The 22,050-nt window shown below is 41.6% G+C and overlaps 1 protein-coding gene across 1 annotated transcript in view; it reads right to left on the reverse strand.

Annotated features, from left to right (window-relative positions):
* Positions 1 to 11,673, reverse strand: part of CAP2 (cyclase associated actin cytoskeleton regulatory protein 2) — a 68,111-nt gene extending 56,438 nt beyond the window's left edge. Inside the window, exon 1 of the mRNA XM_042465311.1 lies at positions 11,556 to 11,673. The gene's annotated coding sequence lies outside the window, so the exon portion shown is untranslated. The remainder of the gene's footprint in view (positions 1 to 11,555) is intronic.
* Positions 11,674 to 22,050: the final 10,377 nt, after the last annotated feature.

Consider the following 22,050-nt stretch of genomic DNA (forward strand, 5'->3'; position numbering starts at 1 on the left):
CTTTTACTATTTGATTTCCTCATTGTCCAAGTCCTCTGGGCCATATGTATACTTCTATTTATAAAGCCTATGGGTTCCATATTGGAGAAAGGTGTATATAAATCAAATTAAGCTTGGTTTATTTGTACCCTTATCCATCCAAGAAAATTAAATTCTACCAACCTCATATTTATACTTTAATCAGAATAAAAGTTTGACTGAGGCAATCGGACACTCCATTTGACTAGGTTAGGAGAGGCTTTAGTGCATTAATAACAACGCTCTGACAAAGCAATCCTAATCATTTGGAAAGGCAGCAGAGGAAGTTGAAGGGGGCCAAACAGGTACTCCTGTGAGTGAGCTCTACCAACCCTTAACTTCCTTGTATAGCCCATGATTTTGCGTCCGCCTAGGGAAGCATCGAATTTGCCCTCCTATTGGTTTCAGTTGAAGCAAAGGAATTAAATGAGAAATGACACAGTGGAGAAAAGAAGGCACCCAAATACACCTCCTGCATGCTGCAGTTTTGCCACTTCCAGACGCTCTGCAATTAAGGCAGCTCATCCATCACATAATCCCTAGTTCAACCACCACTTAAGATACCTCTGTAGTTACATCAATGCGTGTTGATGTCCGTTGAATATTAGCTAATAAAGTTCTCTCTCCCAGATCTGCAGGTTCTCGTTGTCATGGGCTATTCAACACACTGAAGAACTGACAGAAGCTTCTCAATGATAATATAATAATGTATTTATTTATATTTCCTGCCTCTCCCAATTGATTCAAAGCGGATTACAGAAAAGTACAATGATACAATCCTAAAAATATATATCTAATATACAGTATCTAAACTGGTACCCTACAATCAATAAAATGCTCAAACATGCAAATGTATTTGTGTGTTATCTTTTTATTTCACTCCACTGTACAAACATTGGAGAATGAAGCAAAAAAGAGGACCAAACTACAAGTGATGCGGCTTCTTACACTTTTCATTCAAGAGAAACAGCTACCCATATTACCATATATACCAGCATGACTGCCCTGGACCCAATCCTGAGTCCAACCATTCAGATTGTAAACCGGACCTTAAGGCTCGTCTAGCGGCTCAAATGGTTGTCACCCCATCCTCAGGCAAACTTGTCTTCACGACACTGGGCACATCCCCAAATTGAGTGGAAGCTGCTCCCTGTCTTCACAATTGTAAAATCAGTTCCGCCTCAAATAACACTCTTATCCCGCATTTAAACCAGTTTTTAAAAACTTATTTTTTGCTCTGGATTTTGCAGAAAACCCAGAGCACTCCTGTAGCAAGCACTGGGGGGGGGGCCACGCCTCTGCCCCCACTGGTTGTTCTAGCCGCCATCACTGGCATGGGTTGCCTCCTCTGAGGTCACAAGCCACAAGATCACACACTGTATGGCTTTATTTCTGAACTTACTGAGGCAGCAGCAACTTGCCACCAGTGGCATTGGGCAACACAGTGGGGATTTTGTGTAGACAGTGGCCAGTATAGCATGATTAAGAGGTAATGGGTAATGGGGTATGGCTGGTGACTTCGGGGCCGCTTGAGACCATAATACTCTGTGAACAGCCTAGAGTATTTGGCCAGTATAGCTGGAAACCTTAGTCACAGATCTTCTACCGTATCCATCGTTGGACATGAGAAGCAATGACAGTCAAGAGGTTGAGCTGTACAAAAGCAATGGTCATACAGTGTAAGAAAACAACAATACTCCAACATTTCTGGTATAAGTAACTGAAGATGTTGTTATAAAAATTTATTCTGCCTTATCTAACTTACTGCTTATCCATTTATCCAGTCACCATAGTAATGATATGACCTAACGCTGAAACCTTCCATAAAGATCTCCAGTACTGGGTACTGGCCTTTGTGTTAACATTTTATTTCCAAATCACTCAGTTAAAAAGTCTCAAGTTCATAATTCGAAAGGGAAAATTATCTCCTCCCATCCCCGCCAAATGTCCACTCTTTTACTGTTGTTCGCCGCCAGATCTTGTGATTGGCAGGATACAAATACACTCTATTATCTATTTGTATTTCTGCCTTGAACAAAAACAAAAAAATCCCAAACATGTTTCTTACACTTTCACATTTATAGTTCAAAAATCTTGCTATTTATTTTTATTTTAAAGCTGCCTTCAGGGGGCTGTCAGTTTTGGAAGAAGCAAAATAGTACTTGCAGGGGTGTTTAACTGTTTTAGCACTCCAACAAATTATCTCGACACTGAAATGCACTAGGATAATCCATCTTGTGTGGTCAGGACGTTATTGCGTCTATGTTTTTTTCTTCTCCTGCTGAGTTGTATAAGTTGCAATATTACTGTGTGATTACTATAAAGTGACTTATACCACGCTGCTCAAAAATCCTTACACTGGTCTTTCAAAGATATAAAACCCACAATATACCCAGATAGCATCAAAGTCAGAATTACAGACTGTAAGTCTGTAGAAAATAATGGCAATGGTCTAATTCCAAATCTGCTAAATATGGTTTTGAGGCAGGACGAATCTGATATCGGGGTGAAAGAGATAGGCCATAAAGTTAGTTATCCGACCGCTTTGAAGTGAGTGGGTGTTTTTAGGTGATGCATGCCTCCAAAGTGTGGCAGGAAGTGGACCGACGTGGCCATGCCTCCAGGGCCTAAATGCTGGTAGTAACAAGGTGTGTTCTAGTCTGACTCAATGCTGCAAAAGCGTCACGCTTCGACCACTGCATAATAAATGCCTTCAGATAGTGCACAACGAGTAGGAATCTTTTTTGGGTCAGTTTCAGATACGTGGGAATTCAAGTTTAGAGAGAGAGTGCTTGGGACCGGAGCATTCCAGTGGGAGGGGGAGCAAAAGAATGGCCCTAAAGAATACCGGATAATTTTGTCTTGCAGGGGGGGGATTTCTTACTACAGTCAGTCTAGATCCCAAGCCTCTGGAGGAGGGCATTTCAACATTTTGATCATGAGGGCACCCACAAACAGTGGCAAATCAAGGTGAAGAGAAAAGGTCTTCTAGATTAGGAAGGCCAGATTCAGATTCAGGGGTTCAGATTCCCCCAAACACGGGTTTTAAATCATACAGAAGGAAATAGGAGCTTTAATGTGAAGAGGCGGGGCCCGTCTGTGCACAGGCCCTATTAAAGGGGAGCACTAAGTTAATCCCAGTGTAATATGTTTTTAATTCACTATCAGGATGTTGTTGGAATCGACAGACTTGGTGCATCTAAAGAGTGTGTCTACAGTGGTGCCAATTAGCAACAGCACTAAGCAACAAGAAGTACGGCAATGTCATGAAGGAACAAACAACCAACTGCCACCCTGTTTTTGAGGTGGACAGGAGCTCTTTATTTTCGGCCAATCCCACTAAGCTCCTGGTTGGGAAACGAACAGCCACTGAAAGGAAATACTCTCCTCCACCCACAGCTCATGTGGGGCAAATTGACAATACAATGTTCCCAATGCAACGCACGTAGTTTTGGAAATGATGTGCTCTCTGCTTTAGATACCAGTGTGTAAAATGAAGAATAGATATAATAGAGAAATGTAATTTTTTTTCACACTCAAGTAATAATATCTTTTGATACAGCAGCAGCCAGAATGTCCGTCTTTGTAAGAATGGATTGACAATGTTAACCAAAGCACAGAATTGTCTAATCCAGTTTCTTCAAATCTTTATACTTGGGTTCTGCACAGATGGCCCTAATCGTTTTGTCTCCTGGATTTGAAATCAATGAAGTGGGTACATTTTAAGTATCTCCCCCACCCGTGGCCATGGCAGTAGTTTTAGAGTACCCCTTTCCTATGCATTACCACAGATCTGTTTCGAGGTGATTACTCATTCTGGTGGTGTGCACAATCCACTTGATTACATTGTCACAAAATGCTAGTTACTGGAAGGAAGCAACCACCCGCTGAACTCAAATAAGAAGAGACCACAGAAATAATAACTTTGATATCTGAACATGGTAATGTGGGTGATTGGTACGAAAGAAATGACTAATAAATCTGTGATTGCTTGTCCATTCTATTATGAATTCCAAGTAATACCTTGCAACACTATTTTTGAAGATACTATATAGAAAAAACTGTATTTCCCATCAATGAGAAACTAACTTCAGTCAACTAAGGTTTCACATTACACATGGAAAAGGAAGGCCTAATGCTTTTTTCCATGTGTAATGTGGAAATAGTTGGTGGTTGAAGTTACACATACAACCATACGTCACATAGAGTAAAACGTATTGGAAGACGGAGCAAATGTTGTAATTGGAGGTTTGTTCATGGTAGTACCCTATTCAGGTCATTAGCCTTCCTTTGTCCATGTGTATGTGGAAAGTAGTAGTGACTGGTTAACAGTTATATTAAAAAAAACCTACTCTTTTACCTAAGAGAACAGGTTTTTTAGAAATCCCAGGTCCGCCGGTGCAACTCCTGTGGTCCCAAATCCGGCTAACAAATTAGGAAGACTACAAATTGTAGTTTCAAAGTGGCAGGCAGACCCACAACAAAAGAGAACGATTCCCCCCAGGTTTTCGTGGTAAAAAAAAGAAGAATAATGAAACCATTCCAAGAAAACCTGTTGGAAATATAGAAGGAACTTGGCCACTTTCTCATAGTAAGTAACAGCTCTCAACCACTGAGTCCTACTTATATCGAACGAGTCACCACCCCCATTTGCTCTAGAAAACTGCTAGGTTCCAGCACAACTCTAGGACGGCCAAACGCTTGGCGAGGAAATGGCACTGGAGGACCTAGAGGATATCCCTAGAGAAAACAATTAAGCAAATCTGCAATACCAGTAAGCAAATCGTAAAAGTCCAAAGCGGCAAATGTGGGAGGGCTGGACAGTAGAATCCACCAAAGTAAAGACAAGTTTTGGATTCTCAAATGGTGGTTTTTTCACAAGTGTGCATTATTTTTGGAACTACCATAGAATCACTTGTCCCCTACCTTGTCACAGTCCAGTGACTTATATTGCCAACAGGATTCTGGAAATCCAGAAATACTTCAAGAAAAAGAGAGAAAAAACCCAAGAGAGTAAGATTAAAGGGAGGTACTATAATTAAAAATAACTGCATCTATCTCTTCCCCTGAGTCCAAGAATCTAAAATACGCTAAAGGTGCAAGAAATCCGCCATGTTTGTCTTAGCGGACACTGCTTGGAATTATGAGATCTGTTTCTGAGTCCTACGTAATGGGAACTAGTCCCACTAGCACTACCATTTATAAGAATGGGAATATAGATGATGTTACTTTCAGTGCTCAAAACTCTTTTAATAGCTTCTTATAGAAAATTTTATTCAGACAAGTGGACAACTGACAGTGCTCCATTGGCTGCTTAAACTATGGACGAGTGTGTGGTCCCTGAGATATATTTTTTAGCCAGCTAGACCACAGCCGCGAATAGATGGCCTCAAGCAACTAATGAATTGCCGTTGCTGTAGTAGTAAATAATGCACACGGGCCATTTCAATTTTTATTTTATTAAGAGACCATCTTTTAATTCGATCAGCTAGCACTGACAATCCTCTGAAAGCAAGCCAGAAGGAAAAGGTGATTGAATGACAGCGGTATTATGGATTGACCATGGAGCATTTGACTCTAGGCTACGTTCCATATTATTATTAATCTATATTAGGGGAAAGGAACCTACATTGCGTACATTGTCCCGAAAAAATCCCCGTTTTTAGGACATTTAAACTGACAATCCTATTGTTAAAAAGCTTACTAGAAAGTTTTTTAAACAAAAAGGAAATTAATTTGTCTTCACTTATAATAATATAATAATAAGAAATAAAATATATTTATATACCTATACAGCCCTTCTGATAAAATCAGGGGCGGGGTGGGGAACAACAAGAATAAGAATAACAAATTATCCAAAACCCGATAAAATACATGTAAAAATAAAACAATTCAATAAAGAATAAAATAACTTGTCGGCAAAACAAGGGCTGAACATGGGGGGGGGAGAATTACTGGGCAGGGTAAGCTAGTTCAATAAAATGGTTTTTTAAACCCCTCCGGAATTGGGCTAGGGAGGTTGGCGAGCGGAGCTCGAAGGGCACGCGTTCCCAGAGTTTGGGGGCTGAGATGTCGAAATCCCCTCCTTGGGTTGGAAATTATATTTTCCGCCTCTTGAACGCCGTAAGCGAATGGCGTCCCTGGAAGATCGAAGTGCGCGGGGCGGAGGGGGTTGTTCGAGAGAGAGGCCGGTTCCGCGTCCGATGTAACCCTGGGCCCAGCCATTGTTAGGGCTTTTAGTAGGTCATACCAGTACATGTTAAAAAATTCAATAAAAAAAATAAAGAATGTCGGAAACAATGCTGACATGGGGGGGGGAGAGAGAATATGGTCAGGGTAAGCTAGTCAAATAATGGTTTTTACCCCTTCCTGAATGGGCTAGGGAGGTGGCTGAGCGGAGCTCGAAGGGCAGCGCGTTCCAGAGGTTGGGGGCTGAGAGGAGGAAGCCCCCGGAGGTGAATTATTTCCCTTGGAACTCTAACAATAGCTGCCTGAAGATCGAGTGCGGGGGCGGATGTACGAGAGAGAGGGGCCTCAGGTACCCTGGGCCCAAGCCATTTAGGGCTTATAGGTCTTACAACACCGGTATGCGCCCGGAACGAATAGGCAGCCAATGTAAGTCTTTAAGGGGAGTTATATGATGCCTGGGCAGTGCAGTGCAGACGGGTGCCATATCTGCACAGTTGCAGCTCGGGTATGGTACAAGGGTTGCCCATGTAGAGCGCATTGCAGGAAGTCCAAACGAAGGGTTTACCAGGGCGGTACAAACAGTTTTCAAGGTCTCCCCGGTCGAGGTAGGGACGCAGCTGGCGTGATCAGCCGAAGCTGATAACAGGTGCCTCCTGACCGTCGCCTCCACCTGAGATGTAGGTGGAGCGACGAGTCCAGGAGCACCCCAAGCTGCGTACAGAGTCCTTCACGGAAAGCGTGATTCCGTTCAGGACAGTGGGAACCACCGCCAGCCCCGGACCGGGGAACCTATCCCAGTACTTCCGTCTTCTCTGGATCAGTCTGAGTCTGTTGTCCCTCATCCAGCCCATTACCGACTCCAGACAGGCCACGAGAGGAGAGACGCCAATCCCGGTCACTGCATCAGTCGGGACATAGAGAAGACTATTTGGGTGTCATCAGCGTACTGATAACACCGCGCCCCATTCCGGATGATCTCTCCAGCGTTTCATGTTAATGTTAAAAAGCAAGGGAGACAGAATGGTTCTTGAGGGAACCCCAGATGTAAGGGCCCTCTCATCGGAGGCACGTCTCCCAGCTGCAACCATCTGGACCTCCCGGAGAGGTAGGATCGGAACCACTGGAGCGCCAGTGCCCCCGATTCCACCTCCGCCAGGCGCCCCCAGAAGGATACCATGGGTCTACTTATCTTTTTTAAAGTCTGTATTTCCAAGATCAGTCCATGTTAGCTATACCTACTAGTACTGTATGTGCTTTTATAGCTAATCCTTTCTTACCAAAAAATAGGATAACTGACTTCAGGTTTTCTTTGCTTAGGAAAATAGTGAGATACAAACTTTAGTAAATCAAAACATTATTTCAAAGAAAAATGATTCACATCATCCAGTGCTGCAGAAATGCATCTGTTTTATCATGGAGTATTTAAAGAAGCAATTTATTTATAACTTATTAAACAATTCTCCTCTCTCACTCCTGAAAAAAATAAGCCATATTTAATAAAACTGGATCTTATATTTGTACTATAGGAGAAATAGGAATTACTTTGTGAAATTCTACAGGATGATATATATCCTTTAAATATCCATTATTTTCAAATGTAATTTGAAGCACTGAACTGTTTTCCCATTGTTTATATATACACCTTTGTTATATAAACAATCTCTTAAAATACATAGTTTCCTAAAGGAGTAGCTGGGTTAGTCCTGCAGGAAAACAAAAGAGAACCATACAGTTGATTTTATTATGGTATGCCCTAATAAATTATTTAGACTTTAACATGTCACCAGACCATTTAAAATATGTATAAAGTTTGGTTGTGATCCTTGAACATGTTTAATTGGGAAATAGTTTTCACTAGATATAGGGGGCCCTGTTTCTGAGTGAACAATGATATGTTTTATTCTATTTTTAAGTTTTCCATTTATTTTAGTCCCCTGTGAGTAATGCATTTTTTATTATGCGTTCATGGTCTAGGTAAATCACTGTAGTCTTAACATTTTTGCTAAACAATGCTGGGCACCTATGACATTCATTGTCAAAGCATCACTGACTGAACACAATCCATCTACACCTATCCCAGTGTGACAGTCTCCACAATGTTGCAGGCCACATTACCAGCCACAGATTGAGCCATTCTATCAAGAAAGGTGTCATCCTGAATCACACTGTGTGCCTGAAAAGCAAAACCCTAAGGACAGCTATGGTGACCATAGACGTGTTTCCTTTTCCTTCCCCCTGCTATGGGCAGTATTCCCACTGAGGGATTGGGCAGCTGGGCAGCGTGAAGTGATGGGCATTAGTACACTTCCTCCTCAGAGAGCAAAACACGACACACACACACACACAACATCTCTAAGTGAAGATGGACCATTCAGGCAGGTAGGCAGCCGCATCTCAGAGATATTTTTTTGTGTTGCTAATGAGACCCTGTGATAGGGTCACTGTGGAAGGACATGAAGCACACAACACACATACAATGGAGTTTAAGTTTTATTCCCTGGACTTTAAACACTCTTCAGCTTCCAGAACCCACATGGCCAAAAAGAATGGCCTCTGCCTACATGGATATCCTTCTGTACCATCTTGACTGACAACAACAGAACAACAACAACACATGACAAAATGTAGGCCTCTGACCCTGACATTGTCACATTTTCCTTGTCTCCTGTTAGATTTTATAAAACAGCTTTGGCCTGACGAAGCTGCGGAGCTTTGGTGTTTATCACATGAAGGAGATCAGGAGTTTATCCTGTGAATATCCCGGAAAAATCGCGTAATTACGCGTCACAATTTTCACACAATGTCGCACAAAACCCACCGTTAAAGTGATCAAAAAGAAGCATTAATGTGCATCTTTTACTTCTCGGGATTTAGCACCACTGTATTTCTGATATCACTTTATTTCCACATTGTGTGTGATAATCATTTGCGCCATTTCCGCTTCATTTGTGGGATGCTTTAAAATCACTTTAATCTCTGATGTCGAAATCAGCCCCAGTGTGATAAACTCCTTTGAAAGCTTGCGCCAAGTATTTTGTGCATTTGGGTGGGCCGATAAAGGTAGTGCTTGTGTTGTTTGGATTTGGGATGTTATTGTCCTTTTACAGGAAGGCTGTGAGAAAGAGAGCCATCGTTTCATAAATAAATGATGTAAAAACACAAGGGGGGAGAGGCGTTTGCCCTGGTGAGCTAGAGCCATTCTGCCACCTCCAAGACAGCCCCCACTGCTCCATATTTCAGGAGCTGGAGTTGAGATCAGGGTCACCAGATGTCCCTCCTTTTCCAGGACACATCCTACATGGCATCTTCTGAATTTCCAGGGGGGAATTCCAAAAGCCTCCATTTTGAGCATGATGAGAAGAAGAATAAATTGATATTTTATGAGTGCTTTTAGCTTTTATTTTGTCATGTCCAGCATTTTTTTTCTCGAATGTCCTACATTTTTGTGGCGCCTTGCCCTCCTTGTGTTGTTAGGACACCTGGTCACACTGAGTGGGATGGAGGAGAGGGGAAAAGACCCTCTCTGCCTTTCCTTCAAACAAATGGGTCCTTGAACAGATCAAGCCTGTGAAATCTCCCTGGAAACCAAGATGACCAACTGAAGCTGTCATATTTTGGCCACATCATGAGAAAGCAGAATAACTGGAGAAGACAATAATGCTGGGAAAGGTGGAGGATAGTAGGAAGAGAGAAAGACTGCATGCCAGATGGATAGACTCAGGAAGACCACAGGTCTGAAATTACAGGACCTGACTACCTGATGACAAGGGGTCCTCCTTTTCCAAGACATGTCCTACATTTCAGCCTTCTGTTCAGGAGGAATTCCAAAATGGCGTCCCATTTTGAGCATCACCAAGAAGCATGGATTTATATGATATGAGTGTCTTTTAGCTTTTATGTGGTCATGTTCTCCCATTTTTTGAATGCCCTCCATCTTACAGTGACTTTTCCTCCTTGGCAGGTATGATATCTGGTCACGCCGTCCTTTCCAGGATGTGTCCTACATTTCAACTTTCTGTCTAGGATGAATTCCAAAATGTTTTTCCATTTTGAGCATAACTAAGAAGCATGAATTTATATTTATGTGAGTGGGTTTGGGTTCCCCCCCATTCTTTGCAGGGTGACCGGTGTCCTTGCTGCAAAGGAGGATGAGGCACCGCAAAATGGAGGACATTCAAGAAAAATTGGGGGCACATGACCAAAGAAAAACCTCAAAACACTGTAAATCCATGCTCAAGATGAGAGGACATTATGGCATTCCTCCTGGACAAAAGGGTGAAATGGAGGACACATCCTGGAAAAAGGACTGTGTGTCCATATGTCATAACCACAAAGAGGATAAGACACTGCAAAAATGGAGGACACCGCAATAAAACATGGAGGACATGACCAAATTAAACCTCAAAACACTCCTAGAATAATAAAACCCATGCTTCTTGTGATGCTCAGAATGGAGGACCTTTTGGAGGCCCTCCTGAACAGAGGCTGAAATGGAGACAGGTCCTGGAGAAAAGACAGGGGGAACAAACATGATTAACTGCAAAAGAGGACAAGGCATTGCAAATGGAGGACGCTACAAGGAAAAAAATGGGGGTGGGGGGTGGAGAGACATTCCCAAATGAAGCTCAAAGCTCCCAATTATAGAATGTAAATCCATGCTTCTCAGTGATGCTCAAAATGGAAGACCTTTTGGTGGAGAGAAGAAGTGGGAAATGGAGGACAGGTCCTGGAAAAAGGCCAGGTGACCAGGTGCCATAACCACAAAAGAGGACAAGGCACCACAAATGGAGGACACTGCAAGCAAAAATAAAAAAGGGGGGCATGAGCAAAATAAGCTCAAAAACACATAGTATGTCAAGCCAGCTTCTCAGCGATGCTCAATATGGAGGAGGACTTTGGGAATCCCTCGTGGACAGAAGGTTGGAATGGAGGACAGGTCCTGGAAAAAGGACAGGGTGTCCAGATGTCCTAACCACAAAAGAGGACAAGGCACTGCAAAATGGAGACACTGCAAGGGAAAAAAATGGGGGGACATTCCCAAATTAAAACCTCAAAACACTCATAGTATAATGTCAATCCCATGCTCTGAGTGATGCTCAAATGGAGGACCTTTGGAGCCTGGTGGAGAGAGAGAAGTGGGGGATGGAGGACTTGTCCTGGGAAAGGAGGAGGAGGAGGTCTGGTGGCCCTGCCATGGAGGGAGGGCAAGGCCAGCCCCACACTCCCTAGCTTCCCCCCAAAGAGAGAGAGAAATGAGAGAGAGGCCTCCAGCCCCAGCCCTCCCAAAGCCCTCCATGGCCTGCCATCCCTTCCCTGCTGGGGCCCAAGGGCTGGGCTGGGCTGCTTACCTGCCTGGATGGGGCGCCTCTGGAGGGGCTTCTCTTCTTCGCCTTCTCCCCCGCCAGGAAACCCCAGGCCTCTCCCTCAGTCTCAGCCTCCTCCTCCTCTCCAGCCTCAGCCTCCTCCTCAGAGGGAGAGGATGATGGTGCCACTCACAAAAAGCCAGGCCAGCAGGGAAGGCAAGGCAAGGAAGCAGGGAAGGGAGGGAAAATGCCGCCCAGGGCGCCAAATAAAGACAAGTCCAAAGGAGAGGAGAGGAGAGGAAGAAGAAAAAAAGAGGGAAGAGAGAGAGAGGGAGGGAGGGGGGGGAGGCGGGAAGGGATGGAGGAGGATAAAGCAGCCCAAAAGGGGGTGGGATGCAGGGAAAACAGGGATTGTGGGGGAGTGCAGGGGGGGGGGGCCTTGGGAGGGATGGTTATCATCCTCATCGTCCTGTATATATTTATTTATATTATATTATATTATATTATATTATTATTCTGTATTACTATCTTTATTATTATTATACTGTATTATATTATATTATATTTTTTATTCTGTTTATATATTAATATATTATTATATAATTATCTTCTGTATTATTATTAGTGAGTTTATTGTATTATTTATTATACCATTATTATTCTTTATTATTATTATTAGACTGCATATATTTATATTACATTATTATAACATTATTCTGTACTACTACTATTATTAGATTGGATTATATTATTATTGTATTTATTTTAATTATTCTGTAGTACTATTACTTATTATTAGTCTGGATTATACTATTATTGTATTATATATTATATAATTATTTTCTGTATTACTAGTATTATTATTATTAGACTGGATTATACTAATGTATTTATTATATAATTATTATTCTGTATTAATATTTTTAGGCTAATATTATATATTATGTCATTCTATACTGCATTATTAGTATTATTCTGTATTATTATTACACTGTAATACTAATATTTAGTATTATATTATTGTTAGACTGTATTTAGTGTATTCTGTATTATTATTATTAGACTGTTATTTATTATATATACTGTATGTATTTAGACTGTAATATTATATTTCATTATGTTATTTATACTGTACTGCATTATTAGTATTATTTGGTATTATTTTGTTATATTGAAGTAATATTATTATATAATATTACTAGTAGTAGAAGTAGTACAGTCACCCCTCCTAATTCACCGATCTGAGCGTCTGCGATGTTGCATATTCGCGGAGGGGCGACTTCCGCTATTTTCCATGGTGCACTCCCTGGGTTGCACACACTGTGGGGTCCCCATTGAAGCTTATGGGGCTTGAATATGTGTGAGCCTCTGTTTTTGCGGAAGTGGTGGTGTCCAGAACAGAACCCCCACGAAAACAGGGGCCACTGTATTCTGTATTATTATTATTAGACTGTATTATACTACTATGACTGTTAATCATTATTAATTATTCTGTATATATAGTTTATATATGTTATTTATATGTATTATACTGTTATATATCTATTCTACTGTATTTTAGTATATTCTGTATTATTGTTTATCTATAACTTATTATATTGTTATAGTATTGCTTTACTGTATTATTACTACAGTGGTACCCGGTATCGAATGCGCCGCCTTACGAAATTTCCGGGTTACGAAAAAATCAATAGGAAAAACTGTTCCGGGTTTACGAAGGTTTTTTCGGGTTACGAAAATTTTTTGGTGCTTTTCGGCGCTATTTCGCACAAAATCGCGGCTCTTTCCCCATTAGCGCCTATGGCTTTTTTCGGCTTACGAAGCATTTCGGGTTACGAACGCGGCGGCGGAACGAATTATTTTCGTAACCCGGGGTACCACTGATTATATTATATTGTTACGTTCTGTTTTATTAGTATTATTCTATATTAGTATTGTTATAGTGATATTATATTATGTTATTATTATGCTTTATTATTATTATTATTATTATTATTATATATTATTATTATTATTCACTCCCCTCCACATTTGCTGGGTTAGGGGCACAGGACCCCCATGAATAGGAAAAACCACAGATAACAAAAACTATGTTTTTGCCTGGGGAACAGCTCTGTATGAATCTCTAGATCTTCCAGTGCAATTTTGTGGTCAACATCTCCCAAACATTGACCCTAGACTGCACTGGAGTAGCTCCAATGCCTGTTCTCCAGGAATCTCTACGTCCTTCAGTGTGACTTTTGATTAAAGTTGATGATAGAGTTGCGCTGGAGGACTTAGATATTCCTAGAGAGAACATATTAATAAAGCCCGTGAATAATCAAATCTACAAAAAAAACTGCAAATGTGGAGGGATGAGTGTATTACATTATTATTATTATACTGTATTATTATTATTATACAGAACTGCATTATTATTATTATTATTATTATTATTATTATTTATTGTTGTGCACCTTCAAGTCCTTCCTGACTTATAGCGACCCTAAAGAAAACCTATTATGGGGTTTTCTATTACAAGTTTTTTCAGAGGGTGTTTGCCATTGTCATCCTCTGAGAGAGTGTGACATACCCAAAGTCACCCAGTGAGTTTCTATGGCTCCAGAGTCCTTGTCCAATGCTCAAACCACTGTACCATGCTGGCCTTTTATTATTTATTATTATATTGTTTCTTACATTATTATTATTATTATTATTATTATCATTATTATTATTATTTCTTACCCACCTCTCGCCATGGGTTGAGGTGGGGAACAACAGCAATTAACAAACAAACAACACCAGTTAAACACACACACATCAGTTAAAATAGGGCCACACTTTACCACAACTGGTCACTTTACCACAACTCTGTATGTGTGTCTGTGGTGTGCGAGGGTAGGATGACCAGATTTCTTAACTGCAAAGGAGGACAAGGCACCTCAAAATGGAGGGCATTCAAGAAAAAAATGGAGGGCTTGACCAAAGAAAAGCTCAAAACACTCCTATAAATGTATTTCCTGGGCTTTGAGAATCTCCCAGTTGCCACATGGCCAGAAGGAAGAGGTGCCAGCCTGCAAGATATGCCCCTCCATACTTTCTTAACTAAGAACAGAAACAGAAAAATGCAGGCCTATGACTAATATCTTCATTTTTTCTTCTTCTATTTGGTTTGTAACATCTTTTCCTGATGAAGAAGCCAGTGAAGCTTTGAAAGCTTGCAACATGTATATCAGTGATGGCAAACCTTTTAGAGATGGAGTGTCCAAACTCAAAGGCATTCCTGCACCAGGTGTTACCCAGTGCCGGGGAGAGGACTTCTAGGGGGGATTTCCGCCTTTCAGGAGACAGCTAAAGGCATTGGAGGGTGGAGGACGCGCCTGTTCCTCCCCTTCTCCTGCCTCTCCGCATGCCCTCAGAAATGGCTTTGCATGCCAAACAGGGTACGCGTGCCATAGGTTCGCCACCACAGATGTATATTGTGCATTTTGGTTGGCCCAATAAAAGTATCACTCTGGTGAATTTTTGCTGTTACTGGAATTCCTATATATGTAAATTCATGCTTCTTGGTTGTGCTCAAAATGGAGGACATTTTGGAATTCCTCCTGGACAAAAGGTTGAAAATGGAGGGCATGTGCTGGAAAAGGACAGGGTGACCAGATATCATAACCACAAAAGAGGAGACAGCACTGCAAAATGAAGGATGTTCAAGAAAAATGGAGAACATCAAAAGCTAAAAACACTCATAGAAAGAAGGCTGGCTCCCTCCCTGCTGGCCTTTCGCTGGCAAGCAAAGACATTTTTATTCAAGCAAGCTTTTTAAATCATGCAGGCCTGGTTTTATTAGGGGATGGGGGTTGGTTTAAATTATTTTCAACGTATGTTTTAAATGTTGTATGCTGTATTTTAAAAAACTTTTTACTGTTTTAATTGGACTATTTTAATTGTCTTTTAAAGTGTTGTTTTAATGTGTTTTTATATAAATATATATTGTGAGCCGCCTTGGGTTCCAACTTGGGAGAAAGGTGGGATTAAAATAAAAGAAACAACAATAAAATAATATTCATGCTTCTTAGTGATACTCAAAATGGAGGTCATTTTTAAATCCTTCCTGGGCAGAAGGCTGAAAACAGAGGAATTGTCCAGGGAAAGGAGGATGTCTGATCACCCGGTGTGAGGAGTATTATAAAAATTGTTTTAGATTGTAAACCTGATGGCAGGAAGTGTCTAACTAACAATTTGTAAGCTGCTCTGAGAGCCTTTGTGGCAGAAGAGCGGGGTATAAATACTCTGAATGGAAAATGAAATGAAAATTATGGCAGCTCTTGGAGAAAAGCCACTGTGAAAAGTCAGAGCCAAAAGGTAGAGAGAGCCTCCTTGGGTCAGCAGGTGAAAGAGAGCCAAATCTTTGTGGGTTGGTGGGAGGGAGGGAGACAAATAAGTTTTCCAAGGGACCCTGTCCAGAAAATCTGGACCCCGGTTCTCAGGTTTCACTGCCTCAGAGAGCATGCCCCACCTTACAAAATCCAGATTAAACATAGCACAAATAATGGACCCTGGAGAGATCTGATGACTCCTCCTGGTTGGACTGGAGTGAACCCAGCTGGTCATTTTGAAATCAGAGGCACGGCGAGGTGGCTTACGATCAGGTTACGGGCATCCTTCCAAAATAAAAGAAGGAATATCAGGAACCATGCACTTTTGTGCAGTCTCACTACACAGGATATGGAAGCATATCACTTTGGCTTGTCCCTGCATAGCGTTTCCTACCAGTGGTCTCCAGTTACTTTTGCTGAACCCAGTATTCTCAAACTTCTTGTCAGTAGATCTTTTCGGTACCGGATGCCTGTCCAATACTGAACCTTTGAAAGAAAGAGGTGATTGGAAAAGTGTGGCAATGATAATGATATTAATAATGCAGAACAAGCTATTCCTGTCAATGTAGGCTTGGATTTATAACACTCAATCTAGGACTAATGCAAATTTATGTTAGTGAAAACGCAGCTTTGTGCCACCTTTGCCCCCAGTATTTAATCATCCAAAGTAACCATTTATTTGTCAAGTCAAAGGCTTTCACAGCTGGCATCCATAGTTTTTGTGGGTTTTTCGAGCTATGTGGCCATGTTCTATAAGAGTTTACAGTATTCTTTGTGTTTCGCCAGCATCTGTGGCTGGCATCTTCAGAGATCTCTGAAGATGCCAGCCACAGATGCCGGCAAAATGTCAGGAATACAGTCTTCTAGAATATGGCCACATAGCTTGAAAAAAATCACAAAAATTAATTCCTATTTCGGTGTTTGGTAGAATGAGAATTCATGCTTCATTTATAAGCATCCTTTAAGGAGGGGAGATTAAAAAGGTAAGGAACTGATCTTTTTGCATTAGCAGCTTCCAAATGTACAGATGTTAAAGCGGTTATTTGATTGTGACAAATCACAACCACGTAAGCTCCTATAGAATGCCTGGACCATCGCACTTTTTATCCCCGAGGAGCTGCCAACAGTTGTGTGGGGATTCCTCGTTGATTGGGCGGGATACAAATAATAATAATAATAATAATAATAATTATTATTATTTTCCTTATGAGGCAGTTCTGAGGGAGAACAATATCTGAGAGACCAATATCTGAGGGAGAACAATATCACATGGAGCTTTTTGGAGATTCTCTGGCTCAGTTCAGACATGACTGCAGGTCCAACGATGCGCATTCATGTTGTAAAGTGAATGTGTTATCAGATGCCATTTCTTTCTATGAGAGTTCCTTGTGAGGTGCTTCCACAGTGATTCCAAAGTGACCCCGCATTTTGGTAAAACTGAAAAAAAGTGACTTCACAGAATTTGCATTGAAGCTCACTTCGATTGCACTTCGAATTGGCCTGGTGTGGAAAAGCACTCCGATGCCACCCCCCTTGGCCCCCTGCATCCTGCTCTGTCATCCCCCTCCTCCTCCTTCATGCCATCTCCTCCTTTCTGCCAACCAGCCGATCCCATCATCCCCTGCGTCCTCCTAGACCCCGATCTGCTCCCCTCCTTCAGCTTGCCACCAATCCCATCATCCCCTGTGTCCTCCTAGACCCCGATCTGCTCCTCTCCTTCACCCTATCACCGATCCCATCATCCCCTGCTTTCTCCTAGACCCCCTCCTCCTCCTTCATGCCATCTCCTTCTCTCTGCCAACCAGCCGATCCCATCATGCCCTGCGTCCCCTGCGTCCTCCTGGACATCGATCTGCTCCCCTCCTTCACCCTGCCACTGATCCCATCATCCCCTGCGTCCTCCTAGACCCTGATCTGCTCCTTCCTTCACCTTGCCGCTGATCCCATCATCCCCTGCGTCCTCCTAGACCCTGATCTGCTCCTTCCTTCACCTTGCCGCTGATCCCATCATCCCCTGCGTCCTCCTAGACCCCGATCTGCTCCCCTCCTTCACCCTGCCACCAATCCCATCATCCTGTCTTCTCCTAGACCCTGATCTGCTCCCTTCCTTCACTCTGCCGCCTATCCCATCATCCCCTGCGTCCTCCTAGACCCCGATCTGCTCCTCTCCTTCACCCTGCCACTGATCCCATCATCCCCTAGACCCTGATGAAGGATGACAGCTAAGGAGGGGGCAGGGAAGGAGTGCAGCGTCCAGAGCCCCACTGAACATGTGCAAGGGTGCCGATTCAAATCGTTGAACCCTCCGGTGGGGTAATAAAATGTGCACTCACTCTGCTTTTCTTGAGTCCGCATCACGTGACTTACTTGGAATCGAACTGACATCACTTCCCCCTCAGTTCGGAAGGGCAACAGAAAGGCAACCAGGTGTGGTAAAACATCACGTTTTAACCTTAATCCGCATTGCTAGACAGGAGTGACTCTGGATCTGGTGTGAAAAAACATCACGCTTTGCATTGCTAGAACAGGAGTGACTGTGGATCTGAGCTGCAACCAACGTGTGATAAGGTCCAAGGAGACAATGGTGTTTATCACACTATACTCTTATAGTGCTACTATTCCACTTTAACTGCTCTAGTTGCCTCCTGTTGCATTCTGGGATTTGAAGTTTTAAGGAGGGGTATTTAGAATTCTCAGGCAGATTCTAAATATCCCACTTTAAAACTGCAAATCCTAGAATGCAACAGGAGGCAGCTAGAGCAGTTAAAGTGGAATAGTAGCACTATAAGAGTATAGTGTGATAAACACCATTGTGTATAAGAAGAAACCAACAAGACATTGTAGGACAGAATCCCAACCATTCAGTATTCTGAATTGTTCCTATTATTCCTTTCTCCTCTTATTAAACCATTTATTTGTCAGCAAATATGTTTAGACTTTCATTAGCATTTTGATTTCATTTTCAGTGTTTAAAAATAGCGGGTAAATACAAATTTTAGAAACTCTATACAACTACAGTATTTGTATAATGATTTAGGCTGCACTAGTAATTTTTTTCCAGATAGTACAGTCATGTGCTAGTGTTACTGATCATGCTAGAACTTATTTCTGGTGAAATTAGCAGTGGTGCATTTATGAAAAACTGTTTAATCTTTTAAAATTAATCCATTTATACAAGGCTAAAGTGTTTCTTATTTCTACCATTGGTTAATCAAGAAGCTTCAATATTGCAACAGAAACTTAAGGTTCATTATATCTGTGAGATAAGTTATTTGGAAAAAGGAATGCCCTTCGGTGAGCAAAAGGATTTGTTGTTGTTGAGTGCCTTCAAGTCATTTCCAATTTTATGGTGACCCTAAGGTAATCTTGTCACAGGGTTTTCTTGGCAAGACTTCTTATTGGTTTATTATTTGCAAACCTCAATATGAACACATGTACTCTCCAGTTTGTGTGCATAAGTAATCTACTATACATAGACAGGTTGAACATTTTGTGTGAATAACTGCAGCTACAGATCCAAAATCTCTATACAGATTGTATTTATTAAAAATTTTAAGACATCTTATACACTAAACAGAACTGTGTAACTGAAAGCTTACCAATGATTCAGTGTAATTACTAATATCCATATAAGTATATTAGCATTAGCAAGTTACATGCTGTACAGTATTCCATTATAATTCCTAGATGGAATTCCAGTTTAATAATCCGTATCAGCATGACACCTTAACAATAAGGATTAACTATCATCAACACTGATATTATAAGAGGAGGGACCTTAAGACTTTATTTCCACGGTAGTTTTATTAGGGAAAGGGGGAAACTTACACTTATCAACAGTCACATTTTTATTACTCTACCTACACAGCATGTAGAGGGGTTGCCATCCCTATATATAATTTTATTAACACTAGAGCTGAATTAACTATTATACTGAGAAAGCCAAGTGAAGCTCCAATTACACTGAGACTCTTGCAATAGGGAATGTCCATATCTTCTGGGAGGAAAACTATTTTGCTTCCTGTGCTGGACTGTTTTGAAATCCACCCCAATGTAGCTCCAACTTCATAATACACAATAGCAATGGCCATCCTGTACCAACACTGCAACATTCATTGCAAAATAATAATAATAATAATAATAATAATAATAATAATAATAATAATAATATTTTTGTATAAATAACTGTTTGGGGGCTGTGCCAAATGTGAAAGTGCTGCTGTGTAATTTGCAAGTCCCAAATCACAGGGGCTGAACTTCATGTGGGCTACAGAGGAACAAATTATATTCTACACTAGTTTCCAGCAAATTGTTTGTTGTCAACAACAACAACAACAATTACAGTACACTGAAAGCTTCAGTTTCATGCAGCTTCAAAATAGTTTGCATTTTTGCCAACACACTGGATCAAATTCAGTTTTTAAAAGAGCAGATGTAGTCTTAATTTGTCACCTTACTATGTGGTCAGTAGTAAAAATAAACAACAACAACAACTTGAGAGGTAACTAAACACCTGACAAGACCCTTGTCCATTCTGAGTGGTTCCAGGAGGAAATTTTAATATGCAATGTGTGCCATTAATCAAGATATAGCAATAGCATGTACATTTCTATACTGCTTATCAGTAAACTCAGCACTCTAAGTTATTTCCAATCTGTAAGCTAATTTCCCCCAACAAGTTGTGTATTCATTTTACAGACCTATGAAAGGATGGAAAGCTGAGTCAACCTTGGAGCCCCTGGGATCGAACTCACAACCTTGTGGCTGCAATACTGGCATTTAATCACTGTGCCACCAGGGCTCCCAGGTAATTTTACAGGGCATCCAGACACTATATTGTCTTTTAGTTGTTAACTCATGTTTTATCTTCCCATCAACATTTGCTTTTCTCTTAATGAGGCTAACCCATTTAGCTGGTAGACCAGGTTTGGAAGTTTCAATATGGGCCACAAAAAACATTTGCATGCAGGTATATGAAACTGGTGTGCTTGAGGGTGGCATCTTGGGAGGGATGGAAAGGGAAGGAAGTTATGGTAAGAGAAGTGAATAAGCAGTGAATAAGTTAATAAGGGCTGGAACAGACTGGCATCTTCAGCTGGCTTCAAGCCAGCTTAGGGGGGTCGCATTTACATGCACCATGCCCCCAAGTTGGCTGGAAGTCTTGCTGGCGATTACACGCAGGGAGGCTTCAAGGCGACTTGGGAGTGTGTGGTGTTTAGATGCCTCATGTCCCCAAGCCATCTGGAAGCCTCCTGAAGCAGCGATGGGGCAGCTTCAATGTGCCCCAAATAGGAGCGGCTTCTGCCACTCCTGTTTGGGCTGGATTCTGGCCAGATTGGGGCCACGGCCCCAATCCAGCTTTGTCAGGGGTGGCTTGAAGCCACCCCTTTGGGGTAGTGTGTTTCGCCCCTAGGTAGGGATGAGAGTATTTCCTATCATTTTCCAATCACTAATGTATCTGGAATATGAATGGTTTCTTTGCAACAAAACATGTAAGAGGAACAAAGCAGTACAGACACTTTTGCAAAGTATCAAAAACTGGAATTGCAACAATTTAATGTGAATCAGGGCTTAGATGTGTAAGCAGCCATTTTGGAAATAGTTGCACACCATAAAATGTCACATGACATTAGAGAAGGAAAAGGTGAGGTTAGGTACAAAGAACCATAATCTGGTGAAAACGACCCCTTTTTGCTACATATGTACTGTATTTTATAAATAATATTAACCTAATAAATATACAGATTTATGTATACAAGCTGATTCATACCTAAAATAAGTTATATAGGTATATAAACTGATCTATATCTTTTTCACATCACAGAATTTAGGATGAATCCAAACTATGGTCCCAAACAGACTGGAAGTAAGTGCCAACTTGGGGGTGGCATGGGGTTGTGGCATTTTGATGACGCACATCTCGATGTTGCCCCCAAGCCAGCGTCACACTGCCCACCTGACCAGAGACCAGGCAGCATTGTGGCACTCCAGCAGCACAGCATTTATATGCCACATGCTGCAGGACCACCACAAAGCTGCAGCAGTGGTTGAAAGAGAGCCCTTTTGCCAGCTCAAAAAGGAGTGGCATTTTGCCACCTCTTTTTGAGCCGGCAAATAGCTGGATCAGGGCCATGGCATGTGGTTGACTTGGCTACGATTTGGCACTCAAAGGGGCCCTTGGTTTG

The sequence above is a fragment of the Sceloporus undulatus genome, chromosome 4 (assembly GCF_019175285.1).
Source record: "Sceloporus undulatus isolate JIND9_A2432 ecotype Alabama chromosome 4, SceUnd_v1.1, whole genome shotgun sequence".
NCBI lineage: Eukaryota > Metazoa > Chordata > Lepidosauria > Squamata > Phrynosomatidae > Sceloporus > Sceloporus undulatus.